Genomic DNA, 21,036 nt, shown 5'->3' with positions numbered 1-21,036 from the left:
TTTCCCATATGTGTATTGGGGATGATAAATGAGGAAAAGGATGTTAGTTTGTTTTGTTCGCTACTGTATCCCCAGTATCTAGAATAGTACATAGTAAGTGCTCAATAAAAATATGTTGCTTGGTTGACTGAGTCTCTGCCCTGCCTCCCCTCCCGGGACTTCTGCAGGGTTCAGCTGAAAAAGTCTGTGAGCACTTCCATGACTGAATAAGCTCTGTGGGTTGTACCAGCGTCAACATCCTGGCCACGCTGTTGTATGAAAGCTACACAAGATATTACCACGGGGAAAGACTGGGTGAAGGTCATAAAACCTTCCTGTAATTTTTTTTTTGCAATTTCCCGTGAATCTGTTACTATTTCAAAGTAAAGACTTCAACCTAAATAGAATAAATACATAGGGACAAAATGGAAATAAGAATTCCCCAAAACGAGGCGCCTGGGAGGCTCAGTCGGTTAAGCGTCCGACTTCGGCTCAGGTCATGATCTCACGGTTCATGAGTTCGAGCCCTGCATCGGGCTCTGTGCTGACAGCTCAGAGCCTGGAGCCTGTTTCAGACTCTGCGTCTCCCCCTTTCTCTGTTCCTCCCCTGCTCACCCTCTCTCTCGCTCTCTCGCTCTCAGAAATAAATAAACATTAAAATAAAAAAAAAAAGAATTCCCCAAAACATGTGCAGCATAAAAATAGTTAAATTCCCTAGATCACTAGAAGAGGGGAGAGACTCAGATCACAAACTCGAACCTACAGGAAATGGAACGACTTTTCCATGACTCAGCCTGATTTATCTCAGGAGCTCCTATTCTGCCAGGTGGCAGAAATGTTTCCCTCCCTCGTCTGCTGGGGTTGCACCTAAATTCTGCAGGCTTGTGTCAAGTGAAAGCCTCCTAGGGGCACATCTGGGGCAGGTGCCATCCGCCCCTGTTCCCAGACTGGCTGCTGGGCTGTTGGTCCCCGCAGGTCCGTGCTGAGCCTGAGGGAACCTGGCAGGACCGATGAGTCACTACCTGGCGTCCTCTGATTCACATGTAGTCCACAGATACATTTTATTTGACCCATATGGTATTAAAAAAAATTTTTTTAATGCTTATTTTTGAGAGAGAGGGAGAGAGAGACAGAGTGTGAGCAGGGGAGGGTCAGAGAGAGAGGGAGACACAGAATCGGAAGCGGGCTCCAGGCTCTGAGCCGTCGGCACAGAGCCTGACGCGGGGCTCGAACCCACGACCCGCGAGATCACGACCTGAGCCTAGGCCGGACGCTTAACTTACTGAGCCACCCAGGCCCCCTGGCCCATATAGTATTTTAAAAGATCAGTTGCCAATAACCTGCAATGGGAGTTTTCACATAAGATATTTGAAAGGAAAAAAAAAAGATTTTCAGGTCTTGTAAAAAATAATAAAGATTTTCATGTCTCGTAAAGACAAAACACAACAAAACAGAATCTAGACACCTGGGGCAGATCACTCTGGGCACACGACCCAATGGGGCAGTGATCCGCCGGACCCTCCTCTGTGGCGGCTGCCCCTGTACAACAGGCATGCCCCCAGTGGATTAGCCACAGTTTCCCCCCATTTCCTATCAACACGGGGCCTGGATTCACTCATCTGCAAAATTTGCCTGGCTCCCATAGACACTTGAGTTGGCAGTCCCCACTGTTTCCTATTGCTGCGTCACTTTTGGGTCCCTGGGGCCCATTTTTCTCCTGCTCCTTGCTGGGGTGAGAAAAACACTGGGGAGCTGTCTCAGACCCGTTTGCCTAGATCTATCAAATGGCCACTCAGTCCAGGGTCTTGCTGCCCTCCCTGGCTCCACACCGGATAGGGACACGACGGGACACAGCCCAGGGCCCTCATTCTCAGTTTTCCTCCTTTCCTTTCAGACTCTCCCTCCTCCTCCTGACCTGGGAACCTTTATTTTTGCCCTAAGAGGCAGGAATCCTTGCTAGTCCAGCTTCCGTGTCTTTCTCCCCACTTTGCCCCCACCCCCACCCCCACCCCCATTCTATTGTCTATACACAACAGTCCTTTCTCTTTCCCCTTATTTGCCAGGCTTTCAAAATCCAAAAGCCAGGATTGTTTGGTTCTCTTTTTTACACTGTGTCCTCCCTTCCTGGAGGCATATGGTGACATCTGCCTGAATTTTGGGGGGCGGAGAGGATCTTGAAACAGTAACAAAAACTGGGAATAAAAAACACACCCGTTAACTTATGAGGTCACCCTCCGTCATCTGTCTACCTGCCGGGGGCTGTGCTAAGCAATTTACGAGTGTTACCTCATTTCAACCTCAAACCGGAAATGAGACTGAGGTGAAGTGTTTGTCCAAAGTCAATAGCTAACGAGGGGGCATAGCTGAGAGGTGAACCCAGAGTAGATCAACCCAGCCACCCAGGTCCCCCAGAGGTATGGCCTGACTTCACCTCCCACCTCTCTGCTTCCGGCACTCCCAGGTCCCTGACCATCTGTGCGCGGTAGAGGCCAGTCGGAATCCTTACCTGGGGGAAACTGAAAGGCCATTGGCCTAGATTTTCCTAAGGCCCGCCTATGCCCCCGGCTGATTGGCAGGGTGGCTGTGACCCTCAGCTTGCTGATCATTGGCCCAGGGAAATCTATTGACCTCCACCGCGCGCCACTTTAACCGCAGCAGGAGAGTCCAGACTGTCAGGACAGATCAACTCCCTGGAGAACAGAGATAAAAATGGAAGGATAAAACGAGAGCTTGAGTCAGAAAGTTGGCAAATCCAGTTACAGGAAAGCGTAGATGCACGCTGGCCGCTGTCAATGTGTCCGTCGGCAGCCTGCCTGGCAAGCTGAGGGCATCCACCTTGCAGAGCATCCGCACCAGGTTTGGACAGACCTTTGGGCTAACTGGCCCTCTGTTTGGCCAGAGGGAGGGAAGGGTTTTGTTTCGTTTTGGTTTTAGTTCCGTGGAATTCAGTGTTAAAAAAACAAAAGTTGCATCATTTGAGATTGAGATATTTTCCTGCTAGAAACTTAACCCTCTCTTTCACCTGTATCGCCTTTTAGCTAACCCCAGGCACCATTCAAAACGCGGGCACTTGTGTTTAGAGTTGTTTCTATATGAGGTAGTCTCGGTCGATGCTTGGGCACATGGCTCTGCAGCTGGGTTATCTGGGTTCAAATCCTGGCTCTGTAGTCACGCTACAGCCCCTCGGGTGAGTCATTCAGTCTTGTGGAGCCTCAGCTTCCTCATCTGTACAATGGGGTTATTAATAGTCCCGACCAGGTCGATGTCTGTCAAGTGCAGCAAGCAATGCGTGGCTCGTAAGTTCAGTAAAAGGAGGATCTTATTATTGAAGGAAAACTCCCAACACGAATGAAACTGTTCTGGGTCAGGGAGGGGTGGGGTGATAATGTCGCTGCTCTCGAGGCTGGGGTCACTCGGCACACCTGTGATCGGAGGGTCAAGGACATAGTCCTGCCAGTTGAACTAGACTCTCCAGCGTCTCGGCTGGCACCGGCGTACCAGCGGTGGGACTAGCGAGCCAGAGAGGCCAGGAGGAAGGCGCCAGGCTGGGATCACCCAGCTCATCCTGGATGGTGGAGCACTGTTGGGGGAGGAGAGCAAAGGGTGGAGAAATGGGGCCCACTGGGAGGGCCTGGCTCTCAGGAAAGGGGCGGGAGGGGGGAAGGGTAGGTAGGAGGGGAGAGGAGGAGCACCAGCAGCCTGGGCCAGAAGCAGCTGGGCCCTGTGTCCTCTCGGCTTCTGGGGGCCTGGCTGCTCAGGAGGAAGTCATGGCCAGACGTGCTGAGTTCTGAGTTAATGCCTTTGTGGGCTGCCGGAGGCAGTGGGAACTGCCACCCGATCTCATGGAAATCCCCTGTTGATGGCGGGGGGTGGGGGGGTGGGTCCCCCTGTGCTGGAACTCTCCTCTGGCTCCAGCCCTTTACTTATTCATTCTTCCTTCCTTCCTTTCTTTCTTTCTCCCTTCCTTTCTTCCCTCCTTCCCTCCTTCCTTCTTTTTCTTTCTTTCTTCAAAACATAATTTACATTTAGTGAAGTGCAAAACTCTTTAAGTGGACAGCTCGATGGGTTTCTACCCATGTACGGTCACCACCCAGATCAAAATCTAGAGCATTCCCAGGACCCAAGAAGGCTGCCCCAAACCCTTTCCCGGTTCAAGACTCCCCAAAGTCACCCCAATTCTAACCTTTATCACCTTCAACTACTATTCCCTATTTTTGAACTTCAAATGCACAGAATCATAACAGTGTGTATCCTTTTGTGACTGACTTCTTTCAACATTCTATCCGGGTTTTTGTATACCTGTCCTCCATTCTTCTTACCTGCTGTATAATATTCCACTGTATGAATGTCCCATTATGTATGTTTTTATTTGCTTCCTTTCTGGCTTGGGGATATTATGAATAAAGTAGCTGTGAACATTTTTGCACCTGGCTCTTGGTGCCTAGAAGCCCTTGTTTCTGTCAGGCATACAGAAGTGGTTCCAGCCCTTTTATTTTATTTCATTTTTGAAAAATGTTTATTTATTATTGAGAGAGAGAGTGAGACAGAGAGCAAGTGGGGGAGGGGCAGAGAGAGAGGGAGACACAGAATCCGAAGCAGGTTCCAGGCTCTGAGCTGTCAGCACAGAACACGACACAGAGCTCGAACCCGTGAACCGGGAGATCATGACCTGAGCTGAAGTTGGACGCTCAACTCACTAAGCCACCCTGATGCCCCGGTTCCAGCCCTCTTAGACATTCTTTTAGCAAATGCTCCAACACAGGCACCAGGGTGGCTCAGTCGGTTGAGCATCTGACTCTTGATTTCTGCTCAGGTCATGATCTCACGGTCGTGGGATCGAGCTCTGTGTCAGGCTCTGTGCCGAGCCGAGCATGGAGCCTGCTTTGGATTCTCTCCCTCTCTCCCTCTCTCTCTCTCTCTCTCTCTCTCTCTCCCTCCCCTGCTTGCACTCTTTCTCTCTTAAAAAAAAAAAAATTAAAACAAGAGAGAGAGAAAATGCTCCAAGATAAGGAAATCGGGAACTAGTGTGTTTCCCTCCCCGCCCCTCCCCTCCCCCTGCACAGCCGCCTCGGGGTTGCAGGCGTGAGAGTCTGAGAAATGGAAAGGAGACAGAGGCACCACGGCAGCCACATCCAGAAGAAGATGTAAAAATATGTTGGCCACTTGCCAAGAGCATTTCCCCTTTCAAAAACATCATCTGACCTTGTGCTGGCAATGTACATAGAGATCTTCTGAAACCTGGAAGAAAGTTCTACTCATTCTCCTGCTGATGGTGCCTGTTGAGTCTTGAAAGTAGCTCAGGAATTCAGAGATGAGTGAATCCATTTCTCCCATTTTACAGATAGGAAAACTGATGCCCAGAGAAGGGACTTACCGAAAGCCTCATAGCCGGTGACATGACAGGGCCAGGGACACAAAGATTCCTGGCCTCTAGCGGCCTCCTCTGCAAACTGGGAGGAAGGGAGGGGCGCCTGGGTGGCTCAGGCAGTTAAGCGTCCAAGTCCTGGTCTCAGCCCGGGTCTTGATCTCGGGGTCCTGAGTTTGAGCCCCAGGTTGGGCTCTGTGCTGAGTGTGGAGCCTACTTTAAAAAAAATTGCAGATTGGGAGAAAGGGATTATATTCATTGGCCTTTCCCAGTGCCTATCTGCCAAGAGCTAAACTGTTGTCCCAAGAGTTTAGCGTCTTCTGGTCGGTCACCCTTCCATGATTATTGGATGTCAGATTCTAGATTTACTCTGTTCAACCTTGACCGCCTACCATGTGCCAGCTATGGTTTTCATTTCTGGGCACACAGCAGGAGAGGAAACAGACTAGCATTCCTGCTCTCATATAACTTGCATCTCTCAGGGGAGAAGACCAATAAACTCAGAAATAAGTACAGAGAGTGAGGTGAGTTGGAGAAAGATCAGTGCTATCAATTAAATTTTTTTTAATGTTTATTTCTTTTTGAGAGAGACAGAGACAGAATGCAAGCAGGGGAGGGGCAGAGAGGGAGGGAGACACAGAATCCGAAGCAGGCTCCAGGCTCTGAGCTGTCAGCACAGAGCCCGACGCGGGGCTCGAACCCACGAACCGTGAGATCATGACCTGAGCCGAAGTCGGACGCCCAACCGACTGAGCCACCCAGGTGCCCCAATCAGTGCTATAAATTAAAGCAGGAAAGAGGAGGAAATGTTGGAGGCTTGGGGGACAGGGAGGGTGGGAATTTTGAACACAGTGGTCAGGGAAGGTGATATTCAGAAGCCCTGAAAGAGGTGGCGGGTGCAGTGGTGAGGGGGGCTGTGGGACGGAGAGAGTGTTCTGGGCAGGGGGACAGCAAGTGCAAAGGCCCTGAGGCAGGATCCTGGCGGTAACTGGGGCACATTAAGGATGGTTTGGTGGGAATGAGTCGAACGAGTGGGAGGGGTATGGAACATGAGGTCAGAGAGGCGAGGGGCAGAGGGCAGAGGGGCCGTATAGGTGGCTATAAGGACTTTGGCTTTTATTCAGTGACATACAGAGCCTACAGAGTTTCCCTCAGAGGAGTGACAAGATCTGACTTAACATTTCTAAGGGGAGTTGGCTGCTATGTGGAGAACAGATGGAGACGAGGACAGAAGCAGGGAGACCAGTTAAGAGGCTGTGACAACAATCCAGGGACAGATGGGGGGGGGGGGCTTGGCAGGCGGGGACAGCGGAGGGAGGCATGGAGTTTTGAAGGCAGCACCCACCAGACTTCCTGGCCAGTTCATATCCATCTTAATGCAAGACCCCCTGGGATGCAGAGCAGGTGCGCTTTGCAAAGAAGCAAAGCACTGAGTTTCAGGTAGAAGGTCTTCTCCATCCTTCCAGATCCCTCCTTCAGGTTTCCTTCCCCAAAGTCAGCCAGGGAAAGGTCTCACTGTGTCCTCCCCCAACACGGGCCTGAGCCCTTCAAGCAAGTGTGTGTGTGTGTGTGTGTGTGTGTGTGTGTGTGTGTGTGAGAGAGAGAGAGTTTGGGGCAGGGGAGGTCACTTTGATTCTTCTTCTCCTGTCCTTTATCCGCACCCCAATTTCTCTTTCCTCTGGGAGCTGTTGTGACAAAGCCCCCCCCCCCCGCCCCCCACTCACCGGGGCTCTAAGCACCTGTGCTGCCTGAAGACGCTCCAGCCCCACTGACCTTTCTCCTTTGGGCCCCAAGACTTCCACCTCTGCTCTCTGCCTTCTCTAAAAAAAATATATATATATATTTTTTTTAATTTTTAAATTATATATTTAATTAATTAATTAATATTAATAATTAATAAATTATATATATTTTTTAATTTTTAAATTAATTTTGAGATAGAGGAAGAGAGAGCAGGGGAGGGGCAAAGAGGGAGAGGGAGGGAGGGAGAGAGGATCCCGAGCAGGTTCTGCGCTGTCAGCAAAGAGCCCGACGTGGGGCTCAAACCCACGAACTGTGAGATCATGAGCTGAGCGAAGTCGGGTGCTCAACCCACGGAGCCACCCATGTGCCCCTCTGCTTTCTTTTTAACACTGCAATTTGTAATGATTTACTTCTTTGTTTACTTACTGGGTGTTTGGCCTCTTGTGCTGTAAGGCAGGGAATGGGTTGGTCCTGTTCACTCTCAATTCCCCAAGTACTAAGCTCAGCGCCTAGAGGGACAGATTAGCGGGGAAGTCGGCAGCGCCTCTGAGATGGCCAGAGTGACCCCCACCTCCTGGTAGTCCCAGCTTAGCCATTCCTTCCCACACTGAATGGAGCTGGCCCTGTGTGACCAAGAGTGTGAGGGTGACACATGGGGGTGACAGTATGTGCCTTCCATGCTATATATATGTATATATGTATTTATCATACGTGAGGCTTTTAAAGGCTATTTCCTTCCTCCCTTCCCCCCTTCCTCCCTCCCTCCCTCCTTCCTTCCCTCCCTCCTCCCTTCCCTCCTTCCCTTCTTCTCTCTTTCCTTCCTTCCTCCCTCCCTCCCTTTACATGCATATAAAATCTCCCGCTGGTTCTGTTGCATTGAACCCTAATACACAGGTATCGAGGATTATGAACTCTAAAGCCAAATTACCTGGGTTCAGATCCCAAGTCTCCCAATTACCTGCTCTGGGACTGTGGACAATTTCTTAATCTTTTTCCTTGGTTGCCTCATTATAAATAGGAATTACACCGACCCCATTGGTTTGTACATATTAAATGAATTAATAAGCATAAAAGCAGCTAGAACCTGGCAAACACTCACTATGGGGCTGTTTGCTACAGCCCTTTTACTTAGCACACAATAGGTGCTCAATAAATATTCTCCAAATGGATGGCTTGCTAGTGAGCGAGAGGGGCCAAGGGTCCTTGTATGCCAATTCCTTCCTGGGGGTTGCTTCCGAGTTCAAGTCTTTATAGGTAGGAGGGCTTTCAAAGAACATTTTCTGTCCTCCTCCTTTTCACATGCCTACTCAAAAATGATTCATTGTTTGTCTGAAATTCAAATTGAACCGGGCATTACATTTTCCTTCATTTTCTCTCGAGACCCTAAACGTGCCACATCTTCTCGGAGGCTTTTAGTGAGGTCACCTCTGTGTGATGGGCACTCGTGGTCACCTGCATGGCTGGGTTCCTTCAGCTTTCAGCTCTAAAGTCCTACAGTTCTAGGATTAGGTTGATGGAAACCGAGTCCCGAGTAGGGGTGGGGAATGAGGGTTTCAGCTCAGAGGAGAGACCGGTTGCAGGTGGAATGTCGTGACTTTAACTACTCGAGGGCTAGGGTCGCCGATGCTTGTTGCTTTTCTGGCGGCCTGACATCTGTCTCCCCCCCCCCCCCATTCTCATGTCCTTTTGGGGGGTTACTCATCTCCTCTGTGCACAGTCTGGTAGAAAGGAAGGTACTTGGGGGCTCCGCCCTCCCACAGCCACGGCGGTGGGCACGTGACCCAATCAGATGCTCCCCTTCTGGATCTGAAGTTGAGCAGACCCATCCATCCAGCGATGCCCTGGGAGCGCCTTCCAGTAAATTCCCTCTTGCAAAAGCCAGGCAGGGCTGGTTTCTGCTACTCATTTCCTTCTTTACTGGTGTCCTTTCCACTAAAATGTAAACTCCAGGGCAGTGGGGACTGTCTGGTCCAGTGCAATATTCCCAGTGCCTAAAACAGTGCCTGGCACCTAGCAGGTGCTCAATTAAATGCTTGTTGAATGAATAGACAATAGTCAGGCCTGAAGGGGAGGCCGATTCCCGAACAATGGCTAATAGTTCGACCTCATGAGGCAGATTGTGGGGGTTTCTCTCCCGAAAAAGTGGGATAATGTTACCTATCTCCCGAGGTTATCAGGACAAATAGGTTGGTGTCACTGAAATGCTTACAATAAGGCCTCGCATAGGGGCACCTGGGTGGCTCAGTCGGTTAAGCATCTGAATCTTGATTTTAGCTCAGGTCATGATCTCGTGGCTGTGGAGTGGAGTCCCACGTCGGGCTCTGCACTAAGCATGGAGCTTGCTTGGGATTCTCTCTCCCTCTCTCCCTCTCTCTCTCTGACCCTCTCCCACTTACACTCACTATCTCTCTCAAAATAAATAAATAAAAATTAAAAAAAAAGTAAGTCCCAGCATAGAGGAAGCACTATAAAATTATAATCAGCCATTGCTGTGAGCAGGGTACCAGCTACCCTCTTCACTTAGGGCTCATCAGGGACTGTGCTAGAATCCTGATACACGTGATCTTGTTACTTTCACACCTTAAACTTTCCAACCGAAAACTAGGTTACCTTGCGAGGACGTGGGGAGGATGCATTCACTCGCTCTCCATACTCTCTGCTTTCTTTCCCGGAGGCAGCCACCCAAGGCTTCGGCGGGCACCGACTGGGCACAGCAGGCAGGAAGGATGGGAGGTCTGGTCCCGTGTCCCTCCCCGTGCCTCCAGCGGAATGGGGGGCAGCCCCAGCCGTGTTGGCTGCTGGCAGAGCTCAGTGTCCCGAAGTTCCAGAGGTTTTCAGTTCCAGTTAGTACACAATCCAAAAGAGGGTGACCAACCTGCACTGGTTTGCTGAGACTTCCTTAGTTTCAGCATATTCCGGGAAGTCCCGTATTCCGGGAGCCTCCTCAGTGCTGGGCAAATTGGGACGGTTGGTCATCGTAATCCAAGATGACCTAGAGGGTGTCCTGACATGTGAGCAGTTCACGGCGATGGAGAATAAGCACAGCCAGGCAGGCGGCTGGCACCTGGGAAACTCGTCATCAGGTGGCAATGGCCTCGTCGCTGGTAGGGGGCTCAGGGGCAAGAGCCCCGCATGGGTACGGTCCGGGGTGAGCTTGGGTATCAGGTGAATATATTAGCATGTCTTTGTCATTTGCAAGTCCCAAAACAAAACAAGACGCCAATTGACTTAGGGAGAAAAGAGAATGTGAAGTCCAGGACTATAACAGCTTCAAGTATGGCTGGATCCAGGTGAATGAAATGATGTCATCTAGATAACGTCTCTCTCCATCTTTTGGCTTTCCTTCTTTTCTGTGCTGCCTTATTCTCAAACAACTTCTCTCTCATCTTGGTGGCTCTGGCTGGGTAAGACTGACGCCCTCCCAGGTATAAGGGGGAGAGTGAGTGATTCTCTTGGCCAACAATTTCAATATAAGCTCACTTTTGGCTCTGACTGGATCACATGCTCATTGCTGAACCAATCACTGGGGGGCAGGTAGGGGAATGAAACACTACTCTGATTGGCTTAGCGTAGCTCCCATGCTCTACCCAAACCTGAGGGTCTTGGCACCTGGGTTATGGGGACAGGTGGGCTGAATTTGCCCCCGTGACCGAATACACATGAGGATAGTAATAATGGTAATACCAACACCAATAATAACAGCAGCCAGCATTTACATAGCTTGCTCTGCTCTCGGCGGTAACGAGGAGGGAGGACGTCTGGGAACGAGGCTGGATACCTCTAGGAAGTTGTTTCGGGAAACTCTTACATTGGATGGGAAGTTGGATTAAAATGTCAGTGATGTTTAATCTCGGCTGCATGTGAGGAACACCTTTTGAAGAATCACACGAGCTCCACCAATGGAATAGTAATCTCTGGGGGCGGGACCCTAACATTAGGGTGTAAAAAACGCTCCAGGTGTTTCTACCATGCCTCACCTCCAGGATTAAGAACGACCTAGCTCAGTGTGTCTAGGGTAGAACAGCCGTGTGTTTTGTTTTTTAATTTTTTAAAAATGTTCATTTATTTTTGAGAGAGAGAGAGCATGAGTGGGAGAGGGACAGAGAGAGAAGAGGAGACACAGAATTCGAGGCAGGCTCCAGGCTATCAGCCCAGAGCCCGACGCGGGGCTTGAACTTGTGAACCACAGATCATGACCTGAGCCCAAGTCAGAGGCTTAACTGGCTGAGCCACCCAGGGGCCCCTTGGAGCATGGGTTTTAAACATCCATTCAGGTGTTTCCTATGCTCGAGGACCCCTGAACGAGGGCTCTGGTTTCCATCATGGCTTGGCGCCTTGAGGTCCACAGATAAGGCTGCTTCTGGCTTGAGGTGACTGATCTGGGTGCACCTGCTGGCCTTCTGAAGGCTGAGGGGGTGAATCTCTCAGGACCTTTTCATCATTTGGCAATGGGAACTTAATCCAAGGTCTTTTTAATGAATCTCTGAATCTTTTTTTTTTAATATTTTTTATGTTTATTTATTTTTGAGAGAGAGAGAGAGAGAGAGAGAGACAGAGAGACAGTGGGAGCGGGAGAGGGGCAGAAAGAGAGGGAGACGCAGAATCTGAAGCAGGCTCTGTGCTTTGAGCTGTCAGCCCAGAGCCTGACACGGGGCTCAAACCCATGAACCGTGAGATCATGGCCTGAGCTGAAGTCAGACGCTTAACTGACTGAGCCCCCCCAGGTGCCCTGAATCTCTGAATCTTTAAAATTACCCTAGGCCCCTTAGAAGGACTCGGGTTTAAATTTTTGATAGTCTCATTTTCCCATGAAATTCGTGGTATCCTTCTTCCCTGGAAGGTTTTAAATTTGATCTTGCCCCTAACATTCACTTAAGAATCACTTCTCCCCTTCTAGGTGTGGAGTTCTACCCATCGGGAGCTTCTTTAACAGCATGGCTGCCTGGGGGAGAAAAAGGTATTCTGTCCTTATGTCCTCCCCCAATGGCATTACCAGTGACGATTAAGCACTGAGTGCTCCTGTTTGAAATATTCAAGAAAGCTTTATGGGAGCTGGCCAGTCCGCACCTAACCAGCCGGTTACATTCCAAAGGTGTTTTGATAGTTGTGTGAACTGGGAATCAAAATCTGTTTTCTTATAGCAACGATGTTATCAAGGCCAAGGTGGTTTTGCAAGCTAGCCCACAAATATCTGTTCAATTCGCATGAATAATTATAGAACTACGTGAATAACTTTTCACTCCTGTTACTTATCTGAGGTTATAGATGGGAAAAAACGGAAAACCGATTCCAGAGTTAATAGAACTTGCATCATTAGAAAAATATTTACATCTCCCTCTTAATTTGTATGTTTTGGGCACAGGACGTTTATCTCTTTTCCCATCTTCTGTCTTCCGAGGCTATGCTGTTTCCCGAGCCAGAATGATGTTAGTACAGCAAATGGGTGGAGTGTGATAAAACACATCTGTCAGGTGGCAGGGGGAGTGGCAGTCATTACTGGGGCCCCACTTCTTGAAAAGTGGGTCTCTGAGGGAGGGAGCCAAACCATAAGAGACTCTTAAAAAACTGAGAACAAACTGAGGGTTGATGGGGGGTGGGAGGGAGGGGAGAGTGGCTGATGGGCACTGAGGAGGGCATCTGCTGGGATGAGCACTGGGTGTTGTATGGAAACCGATTTGACGATAAATTTCATATTAAAAAAATATGACACAAATAATAATCATTTAAAAAAAAAGAAAAGTGGGTCTCTGAAAAGGAGACAACTCTGGACAAAGGCACAGAGTGGGGGGCTGGGGAGCGGGCCTGGGGATGCCTCACCCACCCCCACCTTCCTGGGGAGTGCAGTCCAGCTGCACCACCAAGTTCAGGGTCAGTCCGCAGGGTGCTCTAATGGGAACATCACCACCTTTTCTAGAACCCCCCACTGTCGGGGCTGGAAGGGCCACGTTGCCCACAGGCTTTCGTTTCTGGATGAGAGGCTGAGACCAGCGAGGGTCGCGGCTTCCATGCCCGGGATCACACGGCAAATGGGAGGCGGTGGTGACCCTAACACGCGCCCTCTGGCCGATGGCGCAGGGCCCTTTCCGCTCTGACCACCGCCCCCCTCCTTTCCCCTATGGTTTTCTCAAACTCGGGTTCAGGAGGGCAGCTGTCACCCCCTCACACAGATGGAGCCCCCCAGAGAGCCCCAGGAGGCCAGGGCGCCCCTGCCTGTGGCCTTTCCTGTGCCCCGCGTGCCCCGTGAGAGCTCCTCTCACCCTTCAGGAATGTTTGCTCGTAGGTCTTCCTTGAGTAGAATGTCAGCCCCTCGAGGGGGAGGGAGCAGGTCCCACTTGCTTCCTTATTGCCCAAGGCGACTCCCCTGATAACACCTGATGCTGACTCTCGATAAGCATTTGATGAATGAATACACGAACCCCACCGCCACCTGCCCCCTCCCAGCTAGCACCTGCTGAGGTCTAGCGCAGGGGTGTATGACCAGCTCAGCCGTGACCCCTACGCGTCCTAGATGGTATCTGAAGGACTCTGCCCCTCGGGAAACTCCCCTGCCTGGGTCTCCTCCAGCCCCCCAGCGACCCCGGGGAGAGAAAGGTACAACTAGTCTCATGCCCCTTTTCTGGCCGAGGTGACTGGGACTGAGGTATGGTCCAGGCAAGGTCATGCAGGTAGGAGTGGTGGGTGGGGCCGACCTTGGAGGCCGGTCTCTGGACCCCGAATCGGGGCCCAGTTGGCTGTGCACCTGCGAGAAGCTGGGCTGGCGGGGGGCTGATGTAAGCGGGCCTCGCGTGCAGAAGGACCTCCTGTCAGGGCCGAATCGCGGCTCTCGTGTTCTAGGTTGTAACCCGGCGTGACGAGCGACCTCCCGTCGTGTCTGCTGGGTTCTAAGAAGCAGATCACGCTCCAAGGGAGGGGGTTTCAGCAGAGCAGGACCACCAGGAGGCGGGGCTGACGGGAGCCGCCTCAGTAGCTGCCCGACGGGCCTGGGGCACCCCGCTCTGCCGTCGGGGCGGCAGAAGGATCTCGGGTTTGGGGGCTGGCAGAGTCGAGTTTGACGCCAGGTCGTCTTCCTCTTACCCGGCGACCGGACTCCACCTCACTTAGCATCTTCCCTAAAACAGAGGTTGCTTCCCTCACCTGCCCCCCCACCCCACCCCCGGGGCTGAGCAGGGCAGGGGGAGGGGGGTGGTTAATGGACCTTGCCCCGTTGCTTCCCAAGGCTGCTGCTGTCACAGACACCAGGAACGCGGTGCCTTGCACAACACGATGCGTTCCGTTTCCGTTTTGCAGGCCAGAGTCTGACGCGGGCCTCCCTGGGCCGAAGATCCCGGTGCGGGCACAGCTGCGCTCCTTCCGGGGGAGCGTCCGTTTCCTTGCCTTTTCCAGCAGCTAGAGGCTCCCCCGTTCTGTGGCTCTGGGTGCGAACCCTGCCAGAGTGGCACCTCTCTCTGCGCCCTCCTCTTCCGTCCCCCTCGCCCCCTTCTAGGCCCCTCGCAGATAATCCTGGAATAGCATCATCTTCCCAGTTTAAAGTCACCTGATCAGCAGCCCGATTCCATCAGCAATCTGCGTGCCCCTTTGCCGTGTACCCTAACACGGTCACAGGCTCCGGGGATGAGGGTGTGGGAGTGCCCGGGGGCCCGCCGATGTGCCCCCCCCCCCCCCCCCCCCGTGGAGTCCTTCCATGCATTTGCCTTCCTTTGCCCCGAGGGCCCCCCCCTTCCCACACGCAGGCTGCCTGATGGCCCCTGTGGTGTCCTGGCACAGAGGGAGAGGCCCCTTTGGCATGCCCAGGGGCCAGGAGGAAGCCTCATTTATTGTCCAGGAGCAGGAGAAGGCAGGTGGCTGGACAAGGTGAAGTTTATGGCCATTCTTCAGGTGCATCTGCCTCCCTCAGGCGGCCCACATGGTCCCATGGGGCTGTTTTATAGCCTTCTCTGCCTGGGAACAATGGCTGCAGAAAAAGTACCCTACCCTGCTAGCTCCCAGCCTGTCCTTGCTCCTAGGGCCACCCACCTGGGAACTGCCCAAGCCTCGGCTGTCATCGGCCCGGTTCCTCAGCCCCCCTCCAGCATTGTGCCCTGCCTGGGAGGGAATCCTCGGGGGTGGGTGGGGGGCAACAGCTATTCCGATTTGCCCTGAGCCCCGCTTCCAAATCTTGCCTGTCCCGCTGAAGATGTGTCTCTGGTCTTCTGTGAGGGGAAACAAAAACAAAAGACCTTTCCCATCAAGAGCCGCCCTCTTTGGGCGCAGGGAGGGGGCGGGGATAACAGCGGGCACCTGCCCACAACCCCCGCCCCCGCGTGGGCCTGGTGGTCTGGGCTGAGCTGGGCCGGGCCGGCGGGGGACGTAGAGTCTCGCCATCTAGTGGTGGGTGGTGGAACTGGGAGCTGCAAAGGCTCCAGACTCCTCCCTACCAGGCTCAGTCCTCCCCGGAGGAGAGAGGTGACTCCAAGCCCTGGCTGTTCCCGAGGAGGTTTTTTAAACATAGGAATGTTCAAGCCCTACCCCACACCTCCTGCATCAGAAAGTTTGAGGCCTGAAAATCTGCAGTTTAGCTTTAGAATGTGGATCCCCAGGACTTACCTCTAAACTAGGTTTGGGATAGGATTTGGGAATCCCAAGTTTTCCTTCCTTCCTTCCTTCCTTCCTTCCTTCCTTCCTTCCTTCCTTCCTTCCTTCCTTCCTTCCTTCCTTCCTAACCACATTTACTGGCTTACATAAATGTTTGAAAACGAATCCATCTGTCTTCCCTTTCTGTATCCTCGACACAATGTATTATAGTTTTTAATAAACAAATAGCTGTAAATATCCATAAGGAGAAAATGAATTTTAAAATATGAGAGAGAGAGGTCAATAAGTTGCCAAACAGGTCAGCCACTGAAAGGACTATTTTTTTTTTTTTTCCTGAAGATTAAGCCGCTGATTTACACATTTTACGAAAATAAATTTCATCTATAAAAACAAGGTAGTTTATAACTGGATCTCAGCTCCAGTTTTGACAGTTGGAGTTTTTACATAAAAGCTGCAGAATTTCAACGAAAGAACAAAGAAAAGATTCAGACAGAAGTTTATTCTATCAACTTCAGCAAACAAAGAATGACTGCATATCAATTTATGTGAGTCCTCTGGTCCAGAATTTACTTCCCTTTGGAAATACCTGTGACCACACTTCTGTATGTCATCATAGCTTCTGGTGGGAATTAGTCTGGTTTTTTTTTTTTTAATTTTTTAATTTATTTTTAAATTTTTTGAGAGACGGAGAGTGAGCGAGCACGCACATGCGAATGGGGGAGCGGCAGAGGGAGAGGGAGACGTGGAATCTGAAGCAGGTTCCAGTCTCTGAGCTGTCAGCACAGATCATGACACGGGGCTCAAACCCACGGACCGCGAGATCATGATCTGAGCCGCAGTCGGACGCTTCACTGACTGAGCCACCCAGGCGCCCCGGTACATAGTCTGTTCTTGATGAAGACAGAATGCACAGATGTGGCCTGTTGCCTGATCCCTGGGTAATGGCGACTGTGACAAGACCAGGGAGATACATGAAGACATTTCTCCTTTTCTTGAACCGTCAGGTCAACTACAAAGCGATGACGTCCGTAGTATAATAGGGTATCTGCGAAGGTAAAGTTATATCCTGCAAGTGGACTGTGCCTTCAAGATCTGAATTACGGCCCTTCGACGGAGTGTGGACATCGTCCTTCCTGGAGCGTCCGTCTACTCGAGTTACCCTGCACTCCAAACCCGGCTGAACTATTGCTTTTCCCTCTGCGGGGCTCGCCAGCAAACAGTCTTTGCAGGCCGGCCCGACAAGACGAGCCGCTTTGGCAGTCAGTCCGTTAGACTTGGACCATTGCTCATTCGAAGAACTGAAATCCGGCGCTCGCCCTGAGCTCTGTGTTTGCTGCCTTCACTCAGTCCCAGGGGCTTCTCCGGCAACGTTAGCTCCGGGGCCACCGCTGTCTTCCGCAGGGAACCCAAATTCTTTTCTTTTTTTAAGTTTATTGATTTATTTTGAGAGAGAGAGAGAGAACACGCACATGAGCGGAGGTAGAGGCAGAGAGAGAGAGAGAGAGAGAGAGAGAGAGAGAGAGAACCCCAAGCAGGCTTCTCGCTGTCAGCTCGGAGCCAGACTGGGGGCTCAAACTCACGAACTGTCAGAGTATGACCTGAGCCACAATCAAGAGTGAGACGCTTAACTGACTGAGCCTCCCAGATGCCTCTGGAATCCAAATTGTTAATAAAGTATTATTTTTTAAAGTTTTATTTATTTTGAGAGAAAGAAAGAATATGAGTAGGGGAGGGGCAGAGAGAGAGGGAAAGAGAGAGAGAGCATCTCAAGCAGGTTCCCTGCTGTCAGTGCAGAGCCTGATGTGGGGCTCGAACTCATGATCTGTGAGGTCATGACCTGAGCCAAAACCGAGAGTTGGATGCTCAACCGACTGAGCCACCCAGGTGCCCCTGGAATCCAAATTCTTAACCAGGCTTCTCTAGTAACTCCTATGGGCAGCTTGAAGTCAACGCCACTGACACAGTGGCCACCAGTTAAATGAGACAACTGTGACATGTGGATTTTTTTTAAGAAGCTGGTGCTACATTTGGTCATATTACTAGAAGCATAGCCCCCAGGTTAGGGGAGGATATGAGATAATGGTTACTATCTGGGTTCAAGTCCTACTTTTGCTACTCCCAATTGTGTAAACCATGGGCCAATGCCTACACTTCTTCCTGCTTCTGTAGAGTGGAGATAAGGGTACCTGTCTGTCAGGGTTGTTTGAAGGACTCGAAGAGATCATGTACGAAGCACTCAGCACAGGGCCTGCCCTTAGGAATGAGTCACACTGCTCAAGTCTGTTGGCAACACTGTGTCTGATTTCAGGAACATGTTTATAGAGGGAATGTCCGGAGGTAGGGGGGCTGGAAGAACTGAGGGGCTGGGAGGATGCTTGAGGGTCTATAACCGGGGCAGGGGACAGAGGTGTCTGGGGAACAAGGGGTGTGTGGTGCTTAAAAATACCAGTCGAGGGTCTAGTGTGCAAGAGGGAACGGGGATCAGGGGGCATCGTGCGTGAGCAAACGCCTGCAAACCCCTGGAGCTGGGAAGGGAAAGGACTGACTCGCGGGCTGGTGGCTTCACTGGAAGCCCTTCAGGCGGACGCCGAGCGAGATCTCTGTTCCCCAGAGCAAGCGGTTTCCGGTGCGGTGCATCTGCCCCTCGCGGAGCGTGGTCTGATCGTGGGGGAAACACAGACACGCATCTGCAGCAATAGTTGTTTCCATACTTATTCATATACCTGGCACACACACGCACACACGCTCGGGACACATCCGTACACATGTATGTTTGTGTGTATGTTTATGTCATAGAAAAAATCAGGCCGGCGTCTTGGGCCTGTGGTTTCACAGAAGCGGGTGGCAACGTCCCATCAGGCCTGAGCCAAATTTGAATTACAGTAAGGGGGCACCTGGGGGGCTCAGTCGGTTAACTTCGGCTCAGGTCATGATCTCACAGTTCGTGGGTTCGAGCCCCGGGTCGGGCTCTGTGCGGACACCTCGTAGCCTGGTGCTGCTTCGGATTCCGTGTCTCCCTCTCTCTCTGCTCCTCCCTGACTCATGCTCTGTCTCTGTCTCAAAAATAAACAGAAAACATTTAAAAATTAAAAAAAAGAAAACAGTAGAACTTTGGTTTGCACGCAGAATTCGTTCTGGAAACGTGCTCGTCATGCAAAGCGCTTGTGTATCAAAGCGAATTTCAGAACGATCGGCTGAGTTGTGATCATGTGATGTTTGGCATCACGTTCGACTCGTGTTGCAAGACATCGCTCGTCTATCCAGCGAAAATGTATTAGAAACCTTTGCTGGTCTCGCGGCACCCTCGCTGAACGAGTTACTCGCGATCCAGGGTTTTACCGTACGTGTACATGAAGTGTTACGGACTGAACGTTTCTTCCCCTCCCACATCCACATGTTGGACCATCACCCCCGGCGTGATGGTGTTTGGAGGGGGCCCTTTGGGAGGTGGCGAGCTCATGCGGGTGCAGCCGTCACGGATGCCACGAGTGCCCTTAGAAGGGAGACCCCCGAGAGCTCCCTCGCCCCTCCTGCCAGCCAGGATGATGGACGCCACGAGAAGGGGGCCGACTGCGGTCCTCACCAGACCCCACCCCACGGCCTCCACGCTCCGGGTGCCTCTGGCGCCCTTAGCAAGCCAGCCTGAGGCCGCCGATGACTCTGATGCTGGAGTTCGCGGGCTGAAGTGGCCACGAAACCACGGGTGGATCCGGGGAGGAAAAGAGCAAACGAATCTGCCTTTATGGACCCTTGCCCACCTGACACGCATCTGTGGTCGTCTCCTCCCCTTGCCTTGTTTGGATTTTGCCCCTCACACCGGCTTCCACGTTACAGGTTTCCTTCTGTCCGCTACTTGGGGCCGGAGACTGGTCCCCGGCTCTCCCTCGGATGGTGCTACGTGCCCGTCTGCGTCTGCGGGGCTCCTGGCAGAGCCCTGCCCTGGTGTCCCAGGCTCAGTGTTGTCAGGGTGATACCAGCTCCGTCCTTTCGGCTCTGGACTGACCTCTACCGCGAGCTACAGCCGGAGGGGCCCTGCCCAGCCGGGACGGAGGGGCCCTGAAACCCCAGCAGGAAACCAGAAGCGAGGGGGGGGGGCATCCCTTGGGGCGTCCAGTCGGTGGCGTGGTGGCCAAGAGACACAGGGCAGCGTCATCCCCACAAATGCAACGTCACAGGCTCCAGGGAGGGCATCTCTAGCTAGGAAGAGTCGGTCCGTTAAAGAAGAAAAAGGATTTAAAATTATTTCATTCTCCCGTGTTGTTCTACGTGCTGCAGACGTGCATGCACATGGCAGGTAGGAGTTAGGGGATGGGACGGAGGCACTTTGGGGTCAAGCCCGGTGGACAGGCGGTCGCTTAACTAGGCTCTCTGAAGGGTCGAGGGACTGAAACCCAGTTCATGTTGACGTAAGCCCCTGGGTGCGTGGGGGGGGGGGGGGGAGAGTGTTACGGGCTGGTGGGTCCACCCTGCCAATTCACGTGTTGCAGCCCCAACCCTCAGCACCTCAGAATGCACTGTTCTTGGAAATAGGGTCTTTACGGAGGTGATTAAGTTAAAATGAAGCCGGTAGGGTGGGCGCTGATCCAATATGGCCGGTGTCTTCATAGGAAGAGGGTCCTGGGACAGAGACAGGCACAGGGGGACGACCACGGGAGCACAGGGGGAGAAGACAGCCATCGACACGCCAAGAAAGGGGGTCTGACACCTTGATCTTCGATCTCCAGCCTCCAGAACTGTGAGAAAAAACATTTTTTTAATGTTTATTTATTTTTGAGAGAGAGAGAGAGAGAGAGAGTGCAAGCGGGGAAGGGGCAGAGGGAGAGGAGAGGGAGACACAGAATCCGAAGCAGGCTCCAGGCTCCGAGCTGTCAGCGCAGAGCCAGACGCGGGGCTCGAACTCACGAATTGTGAGACCGTGACCTGAGCCCAAGTCAGACGCTTGCCCAACTGAGCCACCCAGGCGCCCCTAAATTTCATTTTCAAGCCACCTGGTTACAGCAGACCTAGCAAACTAATATAGGGAAGCAATGGGGGGCGGGGGGAAAGGGTTAGGCCGTCACTCAACCAAAACTCAAGAGGCAGGGGTGGTTCCGGCAGGGACAGGGTGATCTGGGCAATATATGATCTTCCTGCTGCCCTCAACGGTCTTGTATTCTGGCTCTGGGTTTGTCCCTTTCTCTCGGGCATCCTCTTGTGGGAGGGACATGGCAGGCTGCAACCCCGGGGCACATCTTCCAGCTCAAGATCCGAGAGAAAAGTGAGCGCTAACCTTCCAGTCCCCATTTTGGGCCATCCGGGTAGGTTCTGATTTTCTCCTCTCAGGTCTCCGGGCCTGTTCCTGGGGCTCCGGCACCTCCACCGGGCTGCAGAGCTGGGAT

General features: G+C 52.1%; 1 long non-coding RNA gene and 1 pseudogene across 1 annotated transcript; one reads left to right on the top strand and one right to left on the bottom strand.

Annotated features, from left to right (window-relative positions):
* Nucleotides 1-2,628: 2,628 nt before the first annotated feature.
* LOC122241321 lies at nucleotides 2,629-12,319 on the top strand. The gene is made up of 2 exons (XR_006221390.1): nucleotides 2,629-2,835; nucleotides 11,985-12,319. It is a non-coding gene; the product is annotated as an uncharacterized LOC122241321 (long non-coding RNA).
* A 167-nt stretch (nucleotides 12,320-12,486) lies between these two features.
* Nucleotides 12,487-19,118, bottom strand: LOC122241446 (annotated as a pseudogene).
* Between the last annotated feature and the right edge of the window lie 1,918 nt (nucleotides 19,119-21,036).

Source organism: Panthera tigris, chromosome C1, assembly GCF_018350195.1.
Source record: "Panthera tigris isolate Pti1 chromosome C1, P.tigris_Pti1_mat1.1, whole genome shotgun sequence".
Lineage (NCBI taxonomy): Eukaryota > Metazoa > Chordata > Mammalia > Carnivora > Felidae > Panthera > Panthera tigris.
The sequence above is the reverse complement of the archived record's forward strand: the minus strand, read 5'-3'. Positions and strand labels throughout refer to the sequence as shown.